This window comes from Dasypus novemcinctus, chromosome 9, assembly GCF_030445035.2.
Source record: "Dasypus novemcinctus isolate mDasNov1 chromosome 9, mDasNov1.1.hap2, whole genome shotgun sequence".
NCBI lineage: Eukaryota > Metazoa > Chordata > Mammalia > Cingulata > Dasypodidae > Dasypus > Dasypus novemcinctus.
Window position 1 is genome coordinate 35,378,501 of NC_080681.1, and position 26,886 is coordinate 35,405,386.

Here is a 26,886-nt window from a genome sequence, read left to right on the forward strand (position 1 = left end):
GAACTGATACAAGGAGTAATGGTGAAGACTGTAAAACACAGGCTAAATAATCAAGGTACATGCATATCCCAATATTTATTAACAGGTTCTTTAATATATATCATATTTAAGTATTCGTACATAGAAAAATAAACCTGTTAAATCATAATTAAGTGGTGTCCCTTCCTTAATAAATACCACCAGGAGGAGAACTCTAGAATGGGTAGCCCATGAAAGACCAAGACTCTACTGACTAGTGCCACATCTCAGCGGCAATAGCAGCGCCGCCGAGGAAAACCAAGGAAGCTCCAAGAGGAGTTTGGTGCCCTTCCACAGTGTTTCCCAAGAATGCTGTCATCTTGCATTTCTGAAGTGCTTTACAGTTCACGAAGGACATTTGTAATTCCCTGACTTTATCCAAGAATCCTGCTCAGGTAGAAACGTGTTCAGTCTGTATGGAGTTGGAAAATGTACCTCAACACATGCTGCCTTGAACTGTGAGCGAGGGCCCTAGAAAGGCAGAACCTGTGCTGGTGAACTTGGTGCCCTGCATGACACATCATTCAGCTGGACACTTAATTTCTGAATAACAAGGTCTCGATTGAGAAAAACTGCAGATTTTACTGACTGCTTTTCTCCATGTTATTAGGCATTCCCCCTCCCCCACTTGAATTTTATTAGTATGTGCCTTTAAAAATAATAATAACTTTAAAACCTGGAATTTGAGGTAGATTTCCATATTTGTGACTGCAGTGGTTCTGTTTTTCAGCTACCGTGTAACAAGGAAAGCAACCCAACCAGAGAAGAAGGCATACGTGTTTCTCTGTAACATCACAGACACACGAAATTGTTCAGGTCTTATTGAGAAACCGGGAATGACATAACTTGGAAATTTAGCCAAAAATATTTTCCATCAGTGCTTTATGATTTTTCAGATCTCTCTCTTTTTCCCAAATCACGTTGTAGTTTTTGACAGAAGGTCACAATTGGAAAGATAACCTACATATAGAAGCTGAAATGTAAGGTATTTTTAAAAACTGCATTTTTGATAAATTTTATGTTCATGCTCTTTTATTTAAGTAGAACATTCAAAAAATATTACCCCTATGGGGGCACATTTTTATATACATACTATTTTTCTATAGAAATTATGAGCTAGTGAAGAATGAAATTGACCTTGGCTCTTGTGCTTATTTATAAATAGCAATAATACTTATATCTGGATTCAAGTCTCTCTACTAATTACACAACTTGCATACATTTCAAAAAGGGCTTGGACTGAGTGAAAACAAGAGACTGGAGCTTGTTAACGCATCCCTGTGTTTGTATTCATATGGAATATTTATGCAATATTCTGACTTGGCTATGATCTATAATTCCTAGCTATTATTTGATTTCCAACCATGATTTCTAGATTAATGGTTATAATTTTGGTAAGGCATACATGAAAAGTTACATGTTCATGCTTGAAAAGAAGATCATTAAATATTCATTATTACCACTCAAATTAGTGGTCATGTGCTATGTAACAGTTACTTGTTATTTCACTGGTTAAGAATCCTCAGTAAGTGAATAGCAATATAGAGCACATAGCAGTACAGGAATATTTTCTATTGGCAAACAGGGAAAGAAATGATTTCTAAAACCCATTTGACATGTTAACAAATTATTTAAAGGAATTACTGCTTTGTCAATAAACATGCTTGTATGTTGAAATAGGATTGTAACTGGATTTACTTTTAGCTGTCTAATTACTCTATGGTTGGGAAAAACAGTACTTCTTCAAATAGTTATGAAGAAAAAAATGAAAATATAAAGGTTGAGGTGTTTTAATCTTTGCAAACACCTAATCTTACCATGAGAAAGCACTTCTCATTTTTGGAAGCAGGCATTAAAATCTTGCTTTTTCAACAAAGCTAGATTGTATAATTTGTTAGTTTTTCCCACCTAACAAATTTATCCTTAAGGAAAAAAAGCAAAAAATAAAACAAGAACTGGAATTTTATAAATATTGTGCATGAACATATACGGGGATCACATCTCCTCAAAATCCACTTTGGAAAGATGTGGAATGAAAATAAATATTAATAAATAAAAAGTATTTGCATTTTCTTCCACATACCTTGGTAATCCAGTTCAGCTATGTGAAGACATTAGGACAGCCACATTTTTTTTTAATCACATACATGAGTCATTCCATACTTCTTAGTAATTTGAAATGAAAATAGAAATAGAATATAACTATAAATTTGTTTCCTATCTAATCTAACTTTGGAGCTTTCTGTCTTTAAGAGTCCATTTGTAGCTGATGAACACATTTTGCATTTTTTCATGTTGCGTCTGGACTCTTCATAACGATGGTTTATTTTATCTTATTTTTTCTGCACAGAGGAGAAGAAAAAATATATGGGTCCATGAATCAATCTAGATAATGGGGAAGGCTGAATGTAATAAATAATACAGTAACAACCCTAAACTAATGAGCTGTTGCTAAGGTACATTTCATAGGCTCATCTTCTATATAAAAAGTCACTAATAATCCCTTGGTGTAATCAGATGATAAAGCTTTGCCATAAGGCAACACCTGTGCAATTAGAACTGCAGATTCTTTTGCACGTTTCATTAATTTCAGGATTTTGTAAAGGCACAATGACTACACTAATAATCTAGTCTACTTGACTCCATGTCTACCGGAAACAAAGTGTCTAATTAGGTAAAGGTAATTAATTAGAGATAAATGGAGCTAATCAGGCTCAGTTAACACTAATTCTCTGAATTAAGACATTTTGGGACACCTACTATCCCGCTGACTTTGATATTTTGCATTAAGAATAGGTTCTAGAGGAGTGAGAAAATATTGGCATTTGAGAATTCAGCAGTCTTTTGATGGCATTTTTAGGCATCTGAAGCTAACAGAGGGTTTTCTTTCATATCGTGCTATTTCACCACCTTTCTATTGCAGCTTTAAGAATTCACTTTGTAGTTATTCCAATCTGTACTAGTCTCCATATAAATTTTAATAACCTTTGCTATCGTTTTTATTATGTCTAGCCCATGAATGGAAGAAAATTGCAAGTTGTTCTATCTCTAAAATAAAGATTTAACTTGCTACATTAAGGAAATGTCAGGACTTATCAGCCTATACACTAAAATTCTGATCCTTTAAAGAGAACAAACACCTAAAATTCTGATCCTTTAATTCTGATTCTTTAAAGAGAACAAAACCCTGCTTTGCAGCTCTGGACTGAAAATTCAGTGATGTGTAGAAACAGCATGGACTTTGAAAGCAAAAGACTTGAATTCAAATCCCTGCTCTATTACTAAACAAGTGATCTTAAATAAGTAGCTTAACCTCTACCAGTGCCCTTGGTTGTTAAATGAAAATAATACTAATACTAATTTTACAGGGTTATCTTGAACTTTGAGTGAAGTAACTATGTGAAAAGGTTGGTTGAATTACTGGTTAGGCTGGGATTGATAACCTAGCACCATATCTTGATTGAGTACGAAATCAAGTTGTCAAAAATGTTACATTTTAATCTGAAATCATGATAATCTATGAGCTACATTTATAAATATAGCAAAGGAGAGATTAAAAATGTTCTCCCAAATGGTAAAGTCAGACAAAAAAGCCAAAATTCTTTACTTTGAGAATGTGAATTTATCTGCCTTGGTTTTTTCTACACAGTTAAAATTAGCCTTCTTGGCAAGTTGTTCCACAGTCCACAAGGAATGGACAGTGTGCCCCAGAATTTCAACTGTGGGTGTGGCTACTATGTAGTAGATATTTTAATTTTTCTACTCCAACATCTCTTTGATAAGCCCCTTCCTCTTTCTAGTCTCAGTCCTAACTTTATCTGGACCACTCCTAGACTGTTCTCATAGTCTCCTAACTAGTATCTACTTTCATTTCTTTCTCATTTTATTCCTCCTCACAGAACACTTGTCTCATTCTTTTGTCAAGATCGTTAGATTCTTCATTTAACTAAGACTCTATCATGCAGGCAGTCAGAACACCTGTATTCAGTCCCATATCATTTATCCAACAATATCTCCTCCTTCCCTCCTCTGCTAATGGAGCCAGCCTGCCGATTCTTCACCACACTCCTTTTATGTTCTTGTCCCAATTTGAAACTTATCTCCTCTTCTTGCAAGACCTATTTTAATTCTTGCCATTTCCTTGAGGCCTGCCCTGACAACTCTAGCCTACCAAGAACATTCTTGTCTCCAAAGGCCCACAGAGGCTCAAGCAGAGTTTGGGTCCATAATTGTGCTTGCCTTGTCTTTCTGACACTGATTAGACATCTGAGATCAAGAACCATATTCTATGCTTCTTGCTTATCACCCACTTTCCCTCACCCTCACCCTTCAAAGAGTGTGGCATTCCAGGGGATACAATATATGTGTATAACTTACTGTGAGGTGTAGCTTGGTCTGGTCCTCAGGCTGTCAGATCTACAGGACTTTAGGTGGTTACCCTGGGGCATCTTGCTCACTTTGAAACAGTGAGCCTGAGCTAAGCCTTCATGTTTGGAGACAAGAATACCTTGATGAGAGGTCTTCTGTATGTTGCTGAGGCTTTGTGCCTGGCGTGGAGGTGGGAGTTAGTCTGTTATGACACACAGAGGGGGAATGCCAGGAATTAACCATTAGTGTTTCATCTAGCAAGCAACAGTGCTACTTCCCCAGGAAAATTTCAGTAAAGGACTGGATTTGCACTCACTTGAGACCTTCAGTGGAGCATCTTGGTGGATGTTTGATATGGAAGAGTTTCCATGGAGTGTCCATGCCAGAGAGTTTGAAATTCATAGCCATAAGATATCCAGATGGACTGATTGTGGTGGTTGTGCCAATGTCCACAATTTTTTCCCCTTCCTTGTGTCTATGTCATTTGGTAGCATTCTCTTAAACTAACTCTGAGGTTGGCCATGTGACTTGCTTTGGCCAATGAGACAGTAGCAAACTTGCCCCAGGCAAAGACTTGAAAATGTTTGGGTACTGGGGCTCCTTCTCTTGCTGTTCCTGGGACCCCAGATCACACTGTGAATGAGGCCAGTCTAGCCTGCTGGAGTTTGAGGTGGTCCAGTATCTCCTTGCCCACCACCAGTCAGCAACACCAGACGTAGAACTACCCAGAACTACCACGTAATTCGTTACACTGCCTTTTTCTGTTATTGTATTTTTTGAAGGTGAAGTAAATTTTTTTAAGAGAGAAATAGGGAAGTAAAGAAGTGACTCAGCCATGAAAAGAAGGAAGTGGGTTCAGTTTTAGTCATTTTGAGGTGGTATGGATCAAAGTTTGAGAACGATGTTAGGCTGCAGTTGAAGATCTGTGTGTACAGGACAGCTGAAGTCATAGGATGGGATGAAAAGGCAGAGAAAGAAAGGAAGACCAGGGATGAAACTTATTGGGTTTCCTACTTTTTAGTGTCCTGCTAGAGAAGAGCCAAAGTAGGCAGAGAGGAGGTTCAGGGAAGCAGGAGGCACCAGGTCATGTAGTAGTAGCTCAGGTTGGGGAAAACTCTAGGAAGAAATGGATGGCCAGCAGGGCCAATTGCTGTAAAGGGCAAGCATGATGATCATAACGGCTAACAAGCATAGTGCATTTTAAAGTTAACAAAACCTGTTAACATATGTCCCAGTGAGATAGAAAGATAGTGTCAGGATCATTATTTTGCCCATTTTGTAAATGACAAAATAGGCATAGAGACATTATGTGCTTTACAAATATAACACCCTTGGTTACGTGGCAAAACTTGATTCCAAATGTCTTAAAATCCATGTTCTTTTCATCTACCAGAGACCATTAGAACTGTAGTTTAGTCTGGCAAGAGGAAGGTCATCAGCAACCTTTAAAGAAACAGTTTCAGGAAAGTGAGGGGAGGGGAAGTTTGGTGACAGTGTAGGAGCAATATTGCATGGAAATAATATAACATATGGGAGGTAAGGAAAAGAACTCTATTGACTGGAAGGAGAATGACTTAATTGGATTTTTTTTAAGATTTATTTTTTATTTCTCTCCCCTTCCCCCTGCCCCCCAGTTTTCTGCTCTCTGTGTCTATTTGCTGTGCGCTCTTCTGTGTCTGCTTGCATTCTTGTCAGTGACACTGGGATCTGTGTCTCTTTTTGTTGCATCATCTTGCTGTGTCAGTTCTCCGTGTGTGCAGTGCCACTCCTAGACAGGCTGCACTTTTTTCGCACGGGGCGGCTCTCCTTATGGGGTGCACTCCTTGCGCGTGAGGCTCCCCTACACGGGTGACGCCCCTGCGTGGCAGGGCACTCCTTGTGTGCATCAGCACTGCGCGTGGGCCAGCTCACCACATGGGTCAGGAGGCCCTGGGTTTGAACCCTGGACCTCCCATGTGGTAGGCGGACGCCCTATCAGTTGAGCCAAATCTGCTTCCCTTAATTGGAATTTAAGGAGACGCCAGGTTTGAAAGGAGGATAAAGGTGACTGGAGCAGGTTTGTAGATAGATGAAAAGGAGCCAGTGGAGAGGGAGAAGTGGAACGTGCAAGCAAGGAAGAAAACAAACTAGGAGGAGTAGATACCAGTGTCCAGAGCACAAGGGAAAGAGCTTAAACTTAGGAGGGGATGAGAGAAAGGTGGGAGAGAAGAAAGGAGGGAGATGACAACCAGAGATTTGGAGGTGGAGAGGAGGGAAGGTGATTCATTTCACACCAGAATCTTTAAGTCTTGAGGTTATTTTCACTCCAGGAAGAGCCATTTGCCATCTTAGGGAACAGTGGGCATGAACCTACTTCCATAATGAGGCAATCAAAAGATTTCTGGGGGAAGCAGATGTGGCTCAACTGACAGAGCATCCACCTACCATATAGGAGGTCCAGGGTTCAAACCCAGGGCCTCCTGGCCCATATGGTAAGCTAGCCCACAAGCAGAGCTGCCGTGCACAAGGAGTGCCCTGCCACACAGGGGTGTCCCCCATGTATGGGAGTCCCACCTGCAAGGAGTGCTCTCCACAAGGAGAGCCGCCTGATGCGAAAAAAGTGCAGCCTCTCGAGGAGTGGTGCCTCACACACGAAGAGCTGATACAGCAAGATGACACAATAAAAAGAGACACAGATTCCCAGTGCCACCAAGGATGCAAGCGGACACAGAAGAACATATAGTGTGTGGACACAAAAGCAGACAACAGGGTGGTGGGGGAGAAGGGGAGATAAATAAATAAAAATAATTAAAAAAAAGATTTCTGAAACACCCTCTTCGTAAATCAGATTGTCCTCCTTGGGCAGAAATATTTAATTCTGTGGTGGAAAAAAATTTTGGGATAAGGGCCCTGCATGACCACTGTGTGTGTGTGTACATGTGTGTGTGTATGCTGGACAAGGACAGGTAAAGCAAGAGAGAAGAGATTCAGATTTAGGTTATTGGGTCCAGGAGTGAGGGGCACCAAAATCGTTTAAACGTGTTTTTTCACTGCCTAGAATCCAGGGATATTCTGAGAGATGGAGTAGGTGCCTTCTTGTATGGAAGAGATTCTGATCAAAAAGTACCTTCTTGCCCAGTCCCTAGAAATTTACTATCAGGTCTTCTTCCAGTGACTTTAGACCTCTGATAACTATGAGATTATAATTATAGCTATGCATAGTTAAACATCTAACCCCAGTATGGGCTACAAGGCACTATCCATTTTGACTCCCCACTCCCCACCCCACATACCCTGGGGCTTTAGGGCAGGACACAGCCTCTGCTTCTTTCATCCACCTCATGGGGGTGCTCTGATATTTACTTGCCTCTGACTTGGAGAGGCAGGTAAATGAGGTCCCCTGGACGGGTGCACAGTGGCTGTGAGGATTCTGCCTGCCACACCGTTTCTGCTTCCCCTTGTATTGGAGGCTTCCGTTTGCTCTTTGCCTGTGCTATTTCCAGGTGGGCTCCCTAATGATGTAAGTTCAACCTATTATCTGGTTCACAGTCCAGAGAGTTTATAGACACAACTATTTTCTAAAGCTACCCAGCAAGAAGCAATATAATTAGATTTGAACCTCTTTCTTCTAAGGCAAAAATAAGTTTTCCATTCTCCTATAGATTTTCCGAGAAGCCGGTAGACTGCTTCAATGTGACTTACATGTTTTAGTGTCTCTTTAGAAAGGACTGCTCACTCTCCAGGTTATTCATGGAGACAGAGTGTCAACTTTTCAAATGGGAAACTGAGGCAGAAACAAATAGCTCTGGGACAGATGAGTGCAGGCAGCTACTGGCTTCAGCCTTAGAAGATCACATTTTGAATTTTCTTCCACTGGGCAACTTAATCTTTCTTAGATCCAAGAGTGAAGTTACCAAAGGGAGCAGATTCCTGCTACCTAATCAAACCATGTGCTAGAGCGAAAGCTACTGCTTCCGGGATGATTTCTGCAGAACTTGGTTCTGAACTCTGTACAGACTTATGCTTCAATGAGCAGTAAGTTCTTTCCCTTGGGTGTGGGTTGATAGTATCAAGGGCCAGATAATGCATGAATACTGAAACCTGCTGAGGTAACTGAGTGAAGACCCCAAAGGATTCTTTTTCCTTTTAGGAGTTACTGGGGATTGAACCCGGGACCTCATATGTGGGAAGCAGGAGCTTAACCACTGAGCTACAACTGCTCCCCGCAAATGACCTTATGGTTGAGTTTGGTTTTCTTTTTATTTTCCTCTCTTCCCTATAAATTATTATGGAATATTTGTGACTTGGTAAATCCTCTTACTAAGTGAATGTTTCCATTGAGCTATTGGTTATTTAGCAGACAACAGACATTTGGCAGAAACAGAAGGTTTATCTGAATATTTCTTTACAGGAAAAATACACTCTTTTTTTAGCATGCTGAAGGAGTTTGCATAAGGGTTCTTCTTATAGCCTAACCCAAGCAAAAGAAAACATTGTTCTGAGAGAAATTTAACTACGTTGCAGTTGCCAAATATTTAATACTTTAAAGAGGACATTCTAAAATTTAATAGTTGATTTTATTATTACTCTTTGGATATAATTAACTAGGGATGCACTTTAAACTGCTTTATTCTGGCTATTGAAATGAATTTTATGGTTTACACTAGGGAAAAAAATTCTGTCAGACCATGGGCCTCTCCCTGGGTGCACATTATTAGAGTCTTTTTAGAGACAAGCAAGCAATTTTGCTGTCATTGGTCTTGTTCAAATAGAGTATGTTTATCTATGCAATACTCTTGGGAAAGGGTGTCAAAAAAGGATCACCAGTTAGCAGCTGACATAGCCCTGCACACATGTCGAAAAAGCTCCTCAAATAGTAAATGAACACATATATTTCATTTTTTATGTGACTGATAAAATGTTATATCATTAAGTCAAAAGAACATATTTGTCCCATTCAAGTTGAGTTTAGAACTAGCTCTGACTTCAAATACAAATGAGGGCCCTGCGGCTCAACAGAGCATGCTCTGCAGAAACCAAACAGCCGTTCAGGACTTGAGGGAAAGGTTTTTAAACATTGAACACCAACTATTTAATGGGCTGTTGGCATATCCCCGATCAGTTCCCAGACATTTAAATATCAAATGGGTTACAGAGAAAGCTAAGCCTTTCTGAATGTATAGTTTAATTTGTATATTGTTGTATTTCAAATACCAAATTTTCAACTGTTTGCCCTATCAAAACATATTAATTCATTCATTTATTCAACAAATGTAGAATAATAACCATCAAATATGTGCATGCACTGGTCTGGGCTCTCAAAAAAGGGGATACAGAACAAACAAGGTGCCTGCACTCAAGGAATTTATAATTTGGTGGGGATGGTAAGTGAACAAGGAAGCAGAAAATGTAGTTACGAATTAGAAGTGCTGTGAAGGAAGAGATTTAGTGTTGAAGTCAGATGGAACTGAGGCCTCAGTTTGCTTAGCCATAAAATGTAATAATGATACTTCCTAGAGCAGGAGTTTTTAAACTTTTTTGTTCCACGGACCTCTTTGCCAGTCAGGTGAAAACCATGGACCCCTTACTAAGTCCACACTATACTGTGTATTATTTAATAAATATATCAAACCTGCACCAACACATCCCCACAAGAATAATGTTTTTATTTTTATTTAACTTCAAGTTTACAGACCCCTTGTTAAGAGATGCTGTTCTAGAGTTTGAGGATAAAATTACATGAGACAATGTAGTAAAAATTCTTCATGTGGTATCTAATATAAGGTAAGATAATCATATAATTGAATTCAGTGGATCCATGATGTAGTTGTTGGTGACTTTAAAATTGGGAAAGGATCCCTTAGGGCTAAGTTCAGCCTTCACATTTTTTAATGTCCCAGAAAACAGGGATAGTCATTCTTGCCATTTATTTTGAAGAGTAAACCTGAGTATGGCTGTTTTAGTTTCTCCTCAAGGATTCACCTGGTATTTGGCCTACAGATTCTCCGAGCTCCTTTGAATGGCATAGTTGACGTTAGGGCCTTTTCAGAGAAGTCTAAAGGAGGGAACTCACCTTCTCCTTTTCACCTCCTGAGGCCTGGAGAGATCTCTGAGTTGGGATACCATATTTACTAGAGATTTATTAACCACTGACTATATGTGCAAATACAATCTTCAAACAACCCTGTTCGATGGGTATTATCATTTCCGTTTTTTTAAAGGAAGAAACAGAAGCCCAAAGCGGTTGGATAGCTTGCCCAGGGTAGTAAAGCTAAAAAGTGATACAGATAGAATTTGCACAGAAGTCACAATTTTCTTTTTTTTAAATTATTTCTTATTAGAGAAGTTGTAGGTTTACAAAAAAATCATCAGAAAATAATGAGTTCCTATATCCCCCTCCCATAGTTTTCCCTATTATTAACATTTTACATTGGTATGGTACCTTTGTTACAATTGATGGAATAATACTATTATAATTACACTATTAACTATAGCCTATAGTTTATATTAGGGTTCACTATTTATGTTGTAGTCCTATGTTTCTTTGTGAAAATTTAGTAACATGTATAATGTGTATAAAATTACCCCCTTTAGCCACATTTTTTTTTTAATTTTTTTATTTTTTATTGACTTTGTAATAATATTACATTAAAAATATATATGTGAGGTCCCATTCAACCCCACCCCCCCACCCCCCCTCTCCCCCCCCCCAACAACACTCGTTCCCATCATCATGACACATCCATTGGATTTGGTAAGTACATCTTTGGGCACCTCTGCACCTCATATACATTGGTTCACATCATGGCCCATACTCTCCTCTGTTCCATCAAGTGGGCCCTGTGAGGATTTACAATGTCCGGTGATTACCTCTGAAGCACCATCCAGGGCAGCTCCATGTCCCGAAGACGCCTCCACCTCTCATCTCTTCCTGCCTTTCCCCATACCCTTTGTCCATTATGTCCACTTTTCCCAATCCAATGCCACCTCTTCTATGTGGACATTGGATTGGTTGTGTCCATTGCACCTCTATGTCAAGAGGAGGGTCAGATTCCACCTGGATGCTGGATGCAATCCTCCCATTTTCAGTTGTAATCACTCTAGGCTCCATGGTGTGGTGGTTGTCCTTCTTCACCTCCATCTTAGCTGAGTGTGGTAAGTCCAATAAATCAGATTGTAGGTGCTGGAGTCTGTTGAGGCTCAGGATCTGGCTATCACATTGTCAGTCCAGAGATTCAAATCCCCTAAATATATCTTAAACCCCAACATTAACTGCACCTCCAGCACATTGGCATGAAAGTCTTATGAAGGGAGATCCCATCTGAGTCCAGATTCATCACACATAAACACCATTTCCAAAGAGGGGCCATCTGCCCTGGTAGTTAACCCCATCGGCCATGACCATAACTCCCATGGGTCTCTTTAGCCCTCAAAGGAACCAATATCTGGGGGTTGTATCTGCTTTATCTGTCTCTCTGACTCTGCTCAGTTGTGCATGAGGGCAAACCTTCTGCCAGCCTCCAGACTCTTTTTTAGAAACTCGTAGCCATATAAACTCATTTCTCCTTTCCATTTCCCCCTTACTTTAGGTCAAACAGCATTTTAAAGTCATGGTATTTTATGTAGACATGGATATTCTGCTGATCCGCATTGAACCTTCCGTATAAGGTCATTTTCCAGTTGCATCATCAGTTGGTAGTTGATAGTGGTCCCTCGTTGCCAGGGAGGCTCATCCCCGGGTGTCATGTCCCGCGCTGGTTTAGCCACATTTAGACATGTAATTGAGTGGTGTTAATTGTATTCATAATGTGCTACTGTCACCACCATCCATTACCAAAACTTTTCCATCATCGCAAACAGTAACTCTGTACCAATAAATCATTAACTTCTGATTCCCCACCCTCATCCCAGCCATAAAGTCTAATTTCTGACTCTATGAATTTGCTTATTTTAATTATTTCATATCACTGACAGCATACAATATTTATCCTTTTGTGTCTGGCTTATTTCATTCAATGTAATGTCTTCAAGGTCCTATTTCACCACATTCTTTCCAACACTTTTTATTTGCCATTTTAAAAATAGTAGAATAAATTTAGCATGCTGAAGGAATTTGCATAAGTAGAATAAAAAAGTTTCCAATAGTAGAATAAAATTCTAGTGGGAGTGAAATAGTATCTCTTTGTGGTTTTGATTTGTATTTCCTTAATGGTTAATGATGTTGAGTATCTTTCATGTGCTTATTGGCCATTTGTATATCTCTTTGGAAAAATGTCTATTCAAGTCTTTTGCCCATTTTTCAATTGGGTTGTCTTTTATTGTTGAGTGGTAAGGTTTCTTTACATATTTTGGATATTAAACCCTTATTTGGCATGTAGTTTCCAAATATTTTCTCCCATTATATAGGTTGTCTTTTTATTTTCATGATGAAATCCTTTGAGGAACAAAAGTTTGTAATTTGAAGAAGTCTCATTTATCTGTTTTTTATTGTTGTTGCTTGTGCTTTTGGTGTAAAGTTTAAGAAACCACTGCCTAATGCAAGGTCCTGAAGATGCTTCCCTATATTTTATTCTGGGAGTTTTATAGTGTGGGTTCTTGTATTTAGATCTTTGATCAATTATGAGTTACTTGTGAGGTAAGGGTCATTCTTTTGCATATGGATATCCACTTTTCCCAGAACCATTTGTTGAAAAGACTGTAATTTTCCCATAGAGTGGACATAGCACACCTGCCAAAAATCAACTGGCCATAGATGTGAGGGCTTATTTCTGAACTCTCATTTTTATGTCTGTCCTCATGCCAGTACTATGCTGTTCTGATTACTGTAGCTTTATAAGAAGTTTTAATATAAGAAAGCCTGAATCCTCCAACCTTGTTCTTCTTTTGCAAGGTGTTTTTGGCCCTTCGGGACTCCTTAGCTTCCATATAAATTTGATGACTGGCTTTTCCATTTTTGCAAAGAAAGCTATTAGAATTGTGACTGAGATTGTATTGAATCTGTAAATCACTCTGGGTAGAATTCACAGCTTCACAATATTTAGTCTTCCAATCCATGAACACAGAATGTGCTTCCATTTATTTATTTATTTATTTAGCAACTGGCAGGATTTATTAAAATAATTGACTTAAGCATCTGCAATCGTGACTTCAGCCTCTACTCCTGGCTCAATACTGATGGAAGTAATATGCTTAATAATCTCAGAAGGTCTGTGCAGGTCAATGAGTTGCTTGTAGATCCTCTTCTGGAAATGATCCCAAGTCTTTGAACCTTCACCACAAGGAGTTTTCTTTGTACTGATTCTTAGAGTCTTGGTAGGCATCCGAACTGGTCCCTTCACTTTGAAGTTCTTTTCTTTTGCGCCTCTAATCAAGTCAGCACACACCTTCTCCAAAGATTTCACCTTGCAGCTGGTCAGGACATTCTAGTACAGTGAATCGCCAGCTCTGGTTCCACAGGCGTCTTTCTGGTGTCCTTAAAAGCCATGGCTGTAGTGTGGCTTCCTGACCAACTTGTTCCCCGCGAGAGTGAACAACAGTGAGTCAGGAGGACCAGGGAGCCGAAGCGTGGCTGCTACAGCGACTGTTCTCCTCGAAAAAAGCTCTTCCATTTATTTAGGTATTGTTTTATTTCTTTTAAGCAATGTTTTCTAGTTTTCCATGCACAAGTCCTTTATATCCTTGATTAAGTTTATTCCAAGAGGGAGCAGATGTGGCTCAAGCAGTTGACTGCCTGCCTCCCACATGGGAGAGAGGTCTTGGTTCGGTTCCTGGTGCTTCCTAAAGAAAGAACAGACAAGGAGAAGACAACAAGCAAAAAAAAAAAGTTATTCCAAGATATTTGACCTTTTCACTGCTACTTGCTTTCCTTTTCAGATGTTTTATTACTAGTGTATGAGAACATTACTAATTTTTATGCATCGATCTTGTAACCTACCACTTTGCTGAATTCATTGATTAGTTAGTGGTCTTGTTGTGGATTTTTCAGGGTGTTCTACATAGGATCATGTCATATGCAAATAGGAAAAGTTTTACTTTGATCTTTCTAATTTGGATGACTTTTGTTTCTTTTTCTTGCCTAATTGATATGGTTAGAACTTCCAGTACAAGGTTGAATAAGAGTGCTGACAGTGGGCATCCTTGCCTTGTTCCTGACCTTACTACGGGGAAAGCTTTCAGTGCTTTACCATTGAGGATGATGTTAGCTGTGGGTTTTTCATATATGCCTTTTGTCATGTTGAAGAAGTTTCCTTCTATTCCTCATTTTCTAAGTATTTCTATCAAGAATGGGTGATGGATTTTTATTAAATGCCTTTTCTGCATCAATTTAGACGATTGTGTGTGTTTTTCCCCTTTGTTCTATAAATGTAGTGTATTACATTGATTGGTTTTCTTATGTTGAACCACCCTTGCATACCTGGGAAAATCCCTCTTGATCATGGTGTGTAATTCTTTTAATGTGCTGTTGGATTCTGTTTTCTAGTATTTTAATAAGGATTTTTGCATCTATATTCATAAGGAATATTGGTCTGTAATTTTCTTTTCTTGTGCTATCTTTATCTGGCTTTGTATTAGGGTGATACTGGCCTCATAGAATGAATTAGGGAGTGTTCCCTCATCTTCATTTTTTGGAAGGGTTTGAACAGGACTGATGTTAATTCTTCTTGAGATGCTTTGTAAAATTCATCAGTGAAGCTGGCTGGTCCTGGACTTTTCTTCGTTGAGAGATTTTTTATTATGGGCTCAATCTCATTATTTGCTATTGGTCTGTTGATTTCTTCTGTTTCTTCTTAAGGCAGTATAGCAGTTTTGTGTTTCTAGGGATTTGCCCATTTCATCTAGGTTATTTAATTTGTTGGCATACAGTTGTTCATAATATCCTCTTATAAATCTTTTCATTTCTGCCAGGTCAGTAGTAATGTCCACATTTTGTTCCTCATTTTTGTAATTTGCATCCTCTCTCTTTTTTTCTTTGTCAGTCTAGCTAAAGGTTTGTCAATTTTATTGATCTTTTCAAATAACCAACTTTTGGTTTAGTTGATTCTATTATTTTTCAATTCTCTGTATCATTCACCTCTGCTCTAAATCTTTGTAACTTCTTTCCTTCTCATTTTGACTTTAGTTTGCTCTTCTTTCTCTAACTGAAGTCAGGTTTCTGATTTGGGATCTTTCTTCCTTTTTATATGTAACATTTAGAACTACAAGATTCCCTCTCAATACTGCTTTTGCTGTATCCTCTAAGTTTTGGTGTATTGTAGTTTCATTTTTATTTGCCTCAAGATATTTCCTGATTTCCCTTGTGATTTCTTCTTTGACTCATTGGTTGTTTGAGTGCATTGTTTAATTTCTACATATTTGTGAATGTTTCAGTTCTTCCTCTGTTATTGATTTCTAGCTTCATTCCCTTGTGATCTGAGAAGATACATTGTATAGTATCAATATTTTTAAATTTATTATGACTTATTTTATGATGTTACATATGGTCTATCCTGTAGAATGACCCATATGCACTAGAGAGGAATGTATATTCTGGTGTTGGGTGAAGTACTCTATATATGGCTGTTAGGTCTAGTTGGTTTATAGTATAGTTCACAGCTTTTATTTCTTTATTGCTCTTCTCTCTAGATGTTCTATACCTCTGGAACAGGACCAAGAACCCAAACTGGGTGGATTCACACTGTATCTGGTAAGGGGTGGGGAAGGGACCAGCAAGGGCATCAGGAGCTTTTTACCATTTTTAAAGCTACATTTTCTTGATTTGGTGCTCACCCAGTTACTGAAACCCTTTAACAATTTTCTTTTGAGAAAAATGGCTCTGCCATTTTTTCCTAGTTGTTAAAAGATTCTATGGGAGAGTAGCACCTTGGAGAATCTTATGCCCGAAGCCCCTCAATTATTTTATTAAATAAAAGTGCATCCTGTGTTTCAGGCCTCAGCTGTGCTAGGTGGTGATATTATAGAATTGAAAGAGTTGTGAGTGAAGCAAACCATAAAATAAGTAATTAGAAGAGTAATGATGCTATGAAGGAGAGACATGGCGGACAGTGGAGCATGTGACTGGGGACCTATAACATTGAGATACAAAGAGTAAGGAAGATCAAGCTAGGCAAAAGGGTGGCTTTTTTGGGGGTGTGTGGTCATTGGCTGGGGGAGTGGTATCCTAGGCAGTTGGAACAGCCTGTTTAAAAGAACTGAGGCTGAAAAAAACATGATATATCTTCAAGGAATTGCAAAAAGGCGATTGTGGTTGGAGTTTAAAGACCAGGGGGACTGATGCAAGGGGAGGCAGAAGAGGAAGCAGGCCCTTGAAGTAATTCTGTAGGCCCTAGTAGGCTTTGTTAGGAGTATGGATTTTATCCTAAGCTCAATAAGAATTCTTTACACGGCTTTAAGCAGAAAAGTGATTTAATCACATTTGAAGTTTTAAAAACAATCATGCTGACTATTTGTGGAGAACAGAGTGGGTTGAGGGACAACAAAGGAAGCAGGAGACTAATTAGGAGGCTACTGCAATAGTCCAGGTAGGAATTAATGGTAGTTTGGACTAAGATGGTAGTGGAGGAGATAGAAAGAAGTGAATGGATTCCAGAGATAAAACTGAAGAATAGAGACGTGACACCTATTAATTGAATCATTTGGAGTGCTTTCGGTTGCAAGTAATACAAACCAACTTAAAAAGTAGAGGGAATTTATCAGCTTATGTAACTGCAAAATGTTTCAGGCAAAGCTTAATGACATCTCAAGGGAGCAGGTTTGTTTTTTACTCCATTTTACCTTTTGTCATATATGCTTTATTACAAGGAGACTTCTGTCATGCTCCCAAAGTAGCTGACAGCATCTCCAAGGCTATATGCTTTAAGTACTGTTTGAAAGAGAGGTGATCTTTGTTCCAGCTTTCCTAGCAAAGATCTCAAGTCTCATTCTGATTAGATCAACTTAAATCTCATGACCCTCTCACCCCATCATTGTGGCCAGGAAGATAGAATGCTCCAAATGACTTAGCTTAGCTATGACCTAGAAGCTTAGCTTCTAGAGCTATAGGGTCAGCTTTCCTAAAACCACTTTGTTCCTCAAATGGAAATGGATACCTTCGAGAAGGGAGAAGGAATATCTGTGCTAGGAAGGCAACCAATAAAGGTCTTCTCTGCTGATGGATTGAATGTCAGTGTTTAGGGGAGAGGAGAGTCAAGGGATAACCCTCTTCTGGTGGTATCACTCACTAAGGTGGAGAACACAGGAAGAGAAGCAGGTTTCTGGAGGAAGATGATGAGTTCATCTATGTTTGCTGGGTCTAAGAGACATCTTAGAATGGAAATGTGAGACAGGCAGTTAGATACACCAGCCTGAAGCTCAGAACAGAGGTCCTGACTGAAGATAGAGATTTATGTGAAATTGAGTTACCTGGTCTCCCGAGTTGTGCTCTTAATTAGAAGGTGGATTTTACATTATTCTTAAAGATTGACCTGCACAAAAATATGATTGCTGTCATGGTGGTAGGGATTTGACACTATGAAAAAATTTTCAGTTATAGCTCCACAATGGACTGAAGTCTGGTCAATTGTTATAGCAACTCTCAGTGGTCAAGGTACATTTAATAACACAATGGCCATAAATAGCTCATTTTTAATATATATTCAGTTAATGCTCACAATATTACTTCCCCATTTTATAGATGAGAAAACCGAGGCATAGAAAAGTGACAACCTAAGGTCACAGAGCCAATAAGAGTAGCACTGGGATTTGAACCAAAGCAGTCTGACTCCGGAGTCTGCATTCTTAATACCTATACTTAATATTCTGCTTTCAGCTATAAGAAACAGGAGGAGAAGGACTAATCAGTTGCTTTTAAACACAATGCCAAATGCTTACTCTGATTAATTCTTAATTCCTGCTGGGATGCTGGTCTTTGGGGTCTGAATTGCCTTTGAGTGGGCACCGTCCTAGAGGTGAGCATTCCTTGTTCCATGATCTTCCCGGACCCCAGCATAGGAAGTCCAGGATAGGAGACTTCATAGTCAGAGACAGGAGACAGCTGAGCAAACCAGATGGTATAGGCAACCATGAGTGAATTTTATGATGGTGGACTCTGAGCCTCTGGAACCTTCTCTTGTTCCACTCTTGCTAAATCCTGATCCTTCTTCAACCACTCTTTGATAGCATGACAGAGCTAGGAAAGGCTTGAGCGAGGGTGTATGGTTCTCTGACTTTTTCCTTAAGCCAAATAGAAATGATAGTTCTGTCCTGTCATTTTGTATTATCTGTGTCCTTTTTCCCTATTAGTATGGGTAATTAAGAGCTGAGTATAAACCTTCTTTTTTGTTAAAATAATTTTTTCCTCTGAAGCATAATATTCATAACCTTCATCCCCTCCCCAGTGAATGATTTAAACAAGCAGAGGGGATAAAAGCCCACACCATATATTAAATAAACAAACCTCTAAACTACCCACATATCTAGTTAGAGGATTCCCCCCCCCCCCCCCGAATCAGACGTTGATCATAATGGTCAAAATAATCCTTGGCATTTTCTCTAAGCTTGCTCATTATCATTCAATATGTTCAACAGAATTATTAAATTTAAAATAATATGGTGCACCTGGTTGAGATGACGGTGAGAGATTTGGTTTCTTGTCTCTTCGTTAAGGATGAATTCAGCCCAAGGGTGTAATATGAACTTGGCAAATAGCATTATAATAGTAAGAGAATATTGCCTATTGGGTAGCAGGAGTTGATGATTAAATTTAAGTGTGTACTGTCCACATAAAACAAATAATGCTCTTTTTATTATTATTTTTTTACTTTTACTGTGAACATTCATCACTAGTGCTGAAGATGCACAGTTGCTAATTATTGTGTTTTTAACTTGTAATATACTGTAAATTTTGTATAATACTACTGTGACCTTATACAGAATAGAAAAGATGACAGGAGGCCTATAATTATTGTATGGGGAAGAAGTGCCTATAATTATCTACTATTTTTAGGACCAGTGTGCATGGCCTCTTAATTTACATAAGCTTTAGACATTCACACATTTTCTGTCTTTGCTTGTGGATGATAAATTTTGCTCAAATGAAATCGGAAGACATACTGCTAGATGAGGAGTTAGCCAACTGGGAGCTTGATTACAATGAACAACGCAAGCCTTGGTGCCAGCTAAAAAAAGGGAGCATTTATTTGGATGGGATTTGTTTAAGGCAAGATTCAAAACATTAAAAAAAAAAACCACCAAAAAACCCACAATACCACATTACTATATCGGGGCCTGATAACGTGTGATTATATTTTTAGAGAATCGGTTAAATTATCTTGTGGAAAAGCATTAACCTAACAAAGAGAAAACCTCTAGGATATTTATCACATGGAGGGTGATTATGACAGCATGTTCTTATTAGAGATGAATATTTTGTGCTCATTAAGGTTACCCCCTTGAGTGCTCAAGGATGCAAAGTATGTTGCAGTGAAATACTACAATTCTATTGTCCTGTAAGCACTTGCTGTTGGCTAGGAGGTTTCAAATCACTTTCAAGCGCCTCTCTAAAAGACCCAACCCTGGCAGGACTGGGAGCCCAGTGTCTCAGAGCCACTGGGGAAATGAAAGGGACTGGAAGGTTCTCAAGCCAAACACTCCAGGGACAGATCTGCAAGAATTGAGAGTGCTATCAAGAAACTCCTGGTCACCTAGTGCAGGATAGCAGGTGAGAAGGGTGTGGATGGCCTTGGTCCCTGAGAAGTCCACAGTGAGCCTCACTTGAAGGAAATTCAATATATAAGATTCTAAGCTTGAGCTACAGACCAACTCAAACTCCCTGCTTGATAAAGGGATTTTTTTTTCACTTTAAAAATAATTAAAAGTGACTTCCCCTAAAGTAGCAACTTTTTCTGGAGCATGTTATATAACTTTTTTTTGGTTGCTTTATTTGTTTTTACTTTTATTAATTTACTGGAAGCTACAAACATGTAATTACAATCAAAGAGGTTGCATACAACTGTTTAAAAATACCCTGAGAAAGATATAGCTCCTCCGTCCCACCTCCCCACCTCCCCACCTTCCCTGTCAGTATGGCAGAAAAGCAAGCTAAGATTTTGGACTGGTTTGTTCGGTTCCCCACCCCAGTCAGTTTGTGTTTTCTTCACACCCTGAAGCTCAGGCCTGGACCGTGTACTTCCGTAGTAAGCACAGCTGTGTCTTCTGCTGCTGTTTCTTGATCTACAGGTGCATTTTGAGCCATGGCACGTGGCATGCATTTTCTTGGGCTGTAGCTCCAGGGGCTTGTACTTGTTCTTGTACAACTTTCCGAGGTTTTCTTTCTGAGTGGGCTGATGACGGTAAGAGCACAGGCAAAGGATCTGCAAACAGCTCGGAGCTGGGAGAGCTTGGACTCTGCACCGGCAAAACCTTCGGCGTCGTAGAGCTGGGGCAGTTCACTTCAGGTCGTCCAGCTGTTTCAGCGGCAACTACCTCTTGCCATGAACGTCCTGAGCCTTCAACCTAGCCATTGCTATACAAGCTGTCACCACTGCTCAAAAGACAGATTGGGGTTTTTAATGCCCATGTAATAGATAATTCTAAATAGTCACAAGCCTGCAGAATATTTAGATATGCATCATTCCAAAGACTCAGGGCCCATGCACACCTGGGCTAGTCAAGCAATAGTTTTTGCAGTATGTATCTTTAAAAGATAAGGACACTTTTAAAAGACATAAGCATAGGGAACGAGTATAGTTCAGTAGTTTGAGCCCCTGCTTCCCATGTAGGAAGTCCTGGGTTCAATCCTTGATTCTAGGAAGTCCTGGATTCAATCCTTGATACCTCCTTTAAAAAAACACATACAGGGAAGCGGACTTGGCCCAGTGGTTAGGGTGTCCATCTACCGCATGGGAGGTCCGCGTTTCAAACCCCGGGCCTCTGACCCCGTGTGGAGCTGGCCCATGCGCAGTGCTGATGCGCACAAGGAGTGCCCTGCCACGCGGGGGTGCCCCCTGCATAGGGGAGCCCCACACGCAAGGAGTGCGCCCCGTAAGGAGAGCTGCCCAGCGCGAAAGAAGTTCAGCCTGCTCAGGAATGGTGCCGCACACATGGAGAGCTGACACAGCAAGATTACGCAACAAAAAGAAACACAGATTCCCATGCCACTGACAACAACAGAAGCAGACAAAGAAGAATACTCAGCAAGTAGACACAGAGAACAGACAACTGGGGCGGGGTAGGGGAGAGGAAAAACACATCATCACAATACCATTGTTATACCTAGAATTTAACAGTTTCTTAACAGCATCTGAAAAGTGTTCAGATATGCTCGTCCTATATATTTTTTTGCATTTAGTTTGCTTTTCTTTTTTAACACTTGGTTTGAATGTAAGAAAATCAGGATACAAAGAAGGTTCAGTTCCTGTGTGATGGAGGTGGACTCAGATGTGATCTTTGTTCACAAGCCTCTCCTGTTACTTTTACCGGACCTGTGGTTGGCACTGGGGTTTAGTGTAAACTCAGGGGACCTGAATCTCTGGACTGTCCATGTGATAGCCAGGCCCTGAGCCTCAACAGACTTGCAACTCCTACCCTCTGGTTTATTGGACTTACCCCACTCAGCTAACATGGAGGTGAAGAAGGTCAACCACCACACCAGGGAGCCAAGAGCACCTACAACTGCAAGCAGGAGAATTGTATCCATTATCCATGTGGAATTGAAGCCCCCTCTTGATATAGATGTGGAGTGGACACAACCATTCCAGGGTCCACAGGATGGAGGAATAGAGTATGGATTAGAGTGGACTTACTGATATTCTATTCATGAACTATCATGATTAGTAATCAAAGAAAATGTGGCATTGATTTGGAGAAAGTAGCCATGGTAGCTGCTGAGGGTAGGGAGTGCGAAGAAGAGATGTGATGTGGGGGCATTTGCAGGACTTGGAGTTGTCCTGGGTGGTACTTCAGGGACAGTTACTGGACATTGTATGTCTTCCCATGGAACACTGGGTGGACTGGGGGAGAGTGTAAACTATAATGTGGACTATTGACCATGTGGTGCAGCAGTGCTCAGAGATGTATTCACCAAGGGCAATGACTGTCCCATGATGATGGAGGAGGTTGTTGTTGTGGGGGGAGTGGGGAGAGGGGGGGATGGGGTATATGGGGACCTCATATTTTTTTAATGTAACATTAAAAAAAATAAAGACAAAAAAAACAACAACAAAGAATGTTCACCTCTTGCTATTTGGTTGATACAGCTTTTATATCTCTTACTCTAAAGGTCCTTCTCCCCCCCCCCCTTTTTTCCTTAATATTTAGTTGTTATTGAAACCCATTCATTTGTACCTAAAGCTTCCCCCATTCTGGATTTTACTAACTGCATCCTTGAGGTAGCATTTAACATACTCCTCTGTCCCCTGTATTTCCTGTGAGCCAGTAGTTAGATCTACAAGTTTGATTAAATTCATATTTGGATTTTTGGCAAGACTGCTTCATAGGTAGTGGTGTGGTCTGTCAGGAGGTACATAATGTCTGGTTGTCTCTTTTTGTGGTGTTAGCAACATGTGATGATGATAGCTTAAACCCATTCATTTATTAGGAATTGCAAAATAGTAATAATTCATCATTTCATTCTCATTTTTTAGCTAAACTACTGCTATAGTAAGGGACTGCCTCTCATCAGCTATTTATTATCTGGGGAATTACTGGTCTGACCAAAATTCCATTTGCAAGCTTTGCTTCCTTTTTGATAGGACGTCTTGGATTTTTGTAGATTATAGAAATCTCCACAGGTTTCCAGTGATATGCTGGGGTCTATAGAGATCAGTTTAATGAATAGGCTCCTTTTACACACTCAGACAGCATATGACTATTTTCCTTGGAGGATGATGACTCTCAGCCCCCTTCAAACTTTGTCATCATTTGTATCTTTGAAATGGCCATGATTACCTTTCTGTTTTTATGCCTGTCTTATCCACTCTGTTGGATGTAAGCCACTTGAGGTGGGCAAGATCTACGTCTGATTCTTCTCATTTTTTTTAATCCTTCATGCCCATCATAGTGCTTGACACAGAGTTAGAATTAAACAAATATATGTTGATCAAAAGAACAAATAAATGAATGATGAAACCTCAGGAAGTGTGGTATTAGTGCTGTGTTGTGATCATTGGCAGTGTGGGCTGCTGGAAAGTACTGGGACTCAGATTTGGGTTTGATTGAGAAGTCTTCTACTTTTGGCCCCACCTGCCCTACCACTCTCACAAGGTTATTGTCAGTATCCAGCCATCCAGTAGGGAGCTGTGGTCAAGGGCGAGGGCTTGGCTGATCAGTGGAAATCAGTGTGGCAGGTGCCCACTGTTTATCCTCCCTGAGCCTCAGTTAACTCCTCTGTAAAATGAGAATAACAACATCTGCCTCTCAGGGCTGTGGTAAGAATTAATGTACTTACATAAGCCTTCAATAAAATGTTGGTGTTATTCTTTTCCTTTGATTTTAAAATTTTAATTTATATTTTTTATAAGAGAAGTTGTGAGCTTACAAAACAATCATGCATAATGTGCAGAATTCCCATACATCATTTCTCCACCAACACCTTGCATTGTTGGGGCTTGTTACAGATTATGAAAGAAAATCGTCAGACTATTACCACTAATTGTGGTCCATAGTTTACATTTGGTATAGTTTTCCATACACCCCTATTATTAACACCGTGTATTAGTATTGTACGTTTATTATAGTTGATGAAAGAATACTCTCATATTTGTACAGTTAACCACAGTTCATCTGCCACCACGGGGTTCACTGTGTTATACAGTCCCATGCCTTATACAATCCATCCAAAGTATATACTCAGTGGTTCTCACTTTCATCACAGAGATGTGCAGGTGTTATTTTTATGTGAAAGGGCTTTGGTAAGTTAGAAATGCTATGTAAATATATTATTAAAAGCAGTGTTTTTCATGGCCTGTATATTCTCAGTCTTTGGAGAGGTCTTCTACTACTTCGAAGTGCTTCACAAGTGATTAAAAAAATGACATTGTTGGGTAAGTGCTCACCATCAGAGGCTCGTCATCACTGTCAGGAAGCCAGTCTGGCTTGACTAACTTTCTCTGGCCCTGGCACTGGCTGAGCGCTGGCTAGAGAAAAGGCCCTGGCTGAAAGATATCCTGGCATTGGGAACATTAACACTCACTCTTGAGCCAGGAGGTAGGTGTTAATGTCTCTAGCTGGATTCCTAGCAGTGGAAATATTTAACACCTTCTTAGGATCCAGGAACCAGGCACCCTCTCTTTAAACCTAATTTGGCAGATGAAGGGGAGAGTGTTTCCAGTTGAGCGGTTGAAAAAGTATAGACAGCTCTGTGCCACAAAGATAGAAGCCATTTTCAGAGGATGAACCCCCAAAGAAAAAGGGGTCTTCTTTCATTGTCTGAAGAGTGACTCTGCTGGGCCTTTTTCCTACTAGATCCCACCCATTTTGGGTCAATGAGGATGCTAGGAGAGTAGGGTCTCTAGGACAGGGCAAGGTTATGCTAGTTTCAGGACAGGTAGGAAACCCCTGTCTGGATGAAGTCTGAAACACCAGTCTGAAAACCAATGTTTTTGCCTGAGTGATTCTTTCGTAGGAGGACCAAGACTTCCTTCTGGGAGGGCAAAGTGTACATGTGATTAACTCACAGGAACCAGTCCCTTGGGAGAAAGAACGGGCAGTAAAGAGCTACAACCAAGTAAGTTGCACCTTGAAGCTGAGCCCAGCCAACGTGGGGTAAATTTGGAGGACACCATGGTTGACTTTGCCACAAAGTTCGTGGTCCAAGTCAGCAACTCCAAGAATGAACAAAAACTCCTTATTTTTCAGGGTTTGGCTGTCAGCAGTAGTGAAGTGTGACTTAGCGTGAGCTTTAAGTGTGCTTGTTTCCTTTCCAACGCTGAGGCCCATTTGCACAACAAGCAAAAAGACAAGATAAACAACTTCTGTTTAGACTTTCCAAGGTCTAGTTCTCTGGATGGCATCTCATGAACTCTGTGACATCACCTCACCCTAGAGTGAACTCAAACTCTGGGGATCCTTTCAACATCCCAAAAGGGTCACTTCTTTGAAATGTGATCAGTCCCTAGAACGACTTTCTCATTTAAATTACATGGATATCAGAGGAGCCAGGAGGTGAAGCAGAGCAAACTCACACTCTTTGACTACAAAAACAAATGCCTATTTTTGATGAGCCTGCACCAGCTGCCTTTGCAGGCTTAGAATGATGTTTTCTCCCCTTTTTTTGCCTACGAGGAATGTTGTAAGTAGGCATAAACAAATGACTTCATTATTTATCCTAGTCTTGTTGTACTAAATCATTCTACTTGGGAAATATGCTATTTTGTTTGGCTGGCAATTGCTTAAACTAATAGGCTATGAGAGTCTTGAGGCTGTATCTTGGGATTATTCTAGTGCAAAGGAACACACATTAGACGGAAAGTTCTTACAAAAACTGGAGCCATGAGATGGAGTAAAAACCTCTCCATTGCCCTGACCTCTGGTACCTTGTAGCCCAAGTTCCATTGTAATTGTGAAGGACAGTCACTGCTCCCTGGTGGCTATAGCCAAATGTGTCCCAGAGCCCTGAATGAATCTCTCTTGGAAACCAGCTAAGCAGGGAGACTTTCCTCCATGTTTTCTTTAAAGTGACCATCTCTAATATAGAAGAAATGGTAAACAATAGCAGGTTTTCCAAATGAAAACTCTGGTTTGGCTCTTATAAATGCAGTGTTTTGTGCCTTCCTGAGCATTCTGTCTCCTCATTCCTTTCATGAAACTCCAAGAGACTAAGCTGGAGATCTGTCATCTCATCTGTCCCTAAGCCTTAGCCTTGACAGAGTAGCCCTGTACCTTGAAACCTTGCTTTCTCAACATCTGCTGTAGCCAAGGCTAGAATTTCTGCTTTAGCCAAAGAACCCTATTCAAAGCTCCTCAAATATTCCTTGTCCTTTCTCACCATATTCCCAGCTTATAGTGTTCTCTCTCCTCTCAAGCACTGAGTCTTATACATTTTTCACAATTCAATGTCAATTCTGCCTCCTCTGGTAGAACTTCCTAGTTCTATCTCTCTAGAAGTGACCTCTCCAGCCTCTGAACACCCCTGCATTTTTACCAATCGTCTGGCTCTTAGCACTGGCTACCCAGTGGTATTAGGTAGAGCACATGGCTTCTATATGTGTGTATTACTCTCTAGTGTACAAATTCTTCTGGTGCAAGCACCTTGCCTTGTGATTTGTGGCATCTCCCTCAGACTAGTTTGGATTTAATTCAAGGAGTAAATTAAAATATTAAAACTTACATGAATATTCATAGATAAGTGACTACGAGGCTTCTATACTAGTAGGTGTGTTTTACCATCCCTCAGTATCACAGAGTCATTGCAGCATTCAGAGCCACCTCCTCATCTTCAAGGTGCTGGACCGCTGGGGGGAGGGATTATTCCTGCCTTGGTGGTGAAGATTTCAGGCTCTTCAGTATTTGCTAAGGAGGTGACCTTAGTCTAGAAAACCTTATGTGGCT

General features: G+C 40.0%; 2 long non-coding RNA genes across 3 annotated transcripts in view; both read left to right on the forward strand.

Moving 5' to 3' along the window:
- Window positions 1-1,695, forward strand: part of LOC131279713 (uncharacterized) — a 6,471-nt gene extending 4,776 nt beyond the window's left edge. Inside the window, exon 2 of the long non-coding RNA XR_009187144.2 lies at window positions 1-1,695. This exon is cut by the window's left edge and continues 536 nt beyond it. This is a non-coding gene — a long non-coding RNA (uncharacterized lncRNA).
- The window catches only part of LOC111759044 (uncharacterized), an 82,586-nt gene that overhangs the window by 18,982 nt on the left and 36,718 nt on the right, over window positions 1-26,886 (forward strand). The gene's annotated exons all lie outside the window — the stretch shown is intronic.